Raw genomic sequence first — 1607 nt, 5'->3', positions numbered from 1 at the left:
AAGAAAATGAGCTCAGAATGATCGATAATCTACTCTCAGCAAATGAATACTTACCATTTAGAAGGCCATCTCCAATCTTTTTTGTTTTCTTTTTTTTTTAACATCTTTATTGGAGTATAATTGCTTTACATTGTTGTGTTAGTTTCTGCTGTATAACAGAGTGAATCAGCTATACATATACATATACCCCCATATTTCCTCCCTCTTGCATCTCCCTCCCTCCCACCCTCCCTATCCCACCCCTCTAGGTGGTCACAAAGCACTGAGCTGATCTCCCTGTGCTATGCAGCTGCTTCCCACTAGCCATCTATTTTACATTTGGTAGTGGATATATGTCAGTGCTACTCTCTCACTTCGTCCCAGCTTACCCTTCCCCCTCCCTGTGTCCTCAAGTCCATTCTCTACTTCTGCCTCTTTATTCCTGTTCTGCCCCTAGGTTCTTCAGAACCATTTTTTTTTAGATTCCATATATATATGTGTTAGCATACGGTATTTATTTTTCTCTTTCTTACTTCACTCTGTATGACAGATTCTAGGTCCATCCACGTCTCTACAAATGACCCAGTTTCATTCCTTTTTATGGCAGAGTAATCTTCCATTGTATATATGTGCCACATCTTCTTTATCCATTTGTCTGTTGATGGGCATCTAGGTTGCTTCCATGACCTGGCTGTTGTAAATAGTGCTGCAGTGAACATTGGGGTGCATGTGTCTTTTTGAATTATGGTTTTCTCAGGGTATATGCCCAGTAGTGGGATTGCTGGATCATATGGTAGTTCTATTTTTAGTTTTTTAAGGACCCTCCATACTTTTCTCCATGCCTTCTCCAATCTTAATTCTTATTCATTCCTAGCTTCATTTAACTACAGCTATCATTAAATTTGTATTTCCATATTAAGATACCTTCACTTAAACATAGCAAATTCCTCATTGACACCTGCCTTTATAAGCATGTCTCACACACACACACACACACACACACACAATCATCTCCTTGGAACTCTGTGGCTTTGAACAGTCTACCTGGGATAGAATTTTTTCACCTGTACAATGAGAAAGTTGGAATGGTGTGGTCTCTAAGCTCCCTTTTAGCTCTGTATCCTTAGGATCCTAGCCTTCTGTTTTGTCACTGCATCTCCTTTAGTTGATCCGGAGTCCCCCCCCACCCCGCCATGCTGAGTCTAAGTCTATGAAAGGATGCATTGATCAAATTATTTTTTTCTCATCATTTTCACATTCATTTCTAGATCAGCTCTAATGTGTACTCAAGCTGATCCAGGTAACAAAGGATCCCAAGATTAAGGTTTACCTCTTACTAACCAGGAAGTCCACTGACAACTTCTTTCACAAGGCTTGGAGATTGAAAGGGGCCTGACACCTAGGAAACATACAGTAATTGTTGATTGTGTCATTGCTGTTACTGTTGTTATCACTGCAATGGGGAAAATTAATATATTGGAATTATTCCATCCTTGTCTATGCCCTTGACTGAGCATGGGAATGCCCACCCAGCTGCTCTTTTGTGCAGAGAAAGCCAAGATACAGGAAAGGAGAGGAAGAATCAGCTAAGGGTAACAGCCTAGGCTGATGAGAGCAGAATTCGATAT

Source organism: Mesoplodon densirostris, chromosome 6 (genome assembly GCF_025265405.1).
Source record: "Mesoplodon densirostris isolate mMesDen1 chromosome 6, mMesDen1 primary haplotype, whole genome shotgun sequence".
Classification (NCBI taxonomy): Eukaryota; Metazoa; Chordata; class Mammalia; order Artiodactyla; family Ziphiidae; genus Mesoplodon; species Mesoplodon densirostris.
Note: the sequence above shows the minus strand (reverse complement) of the source record.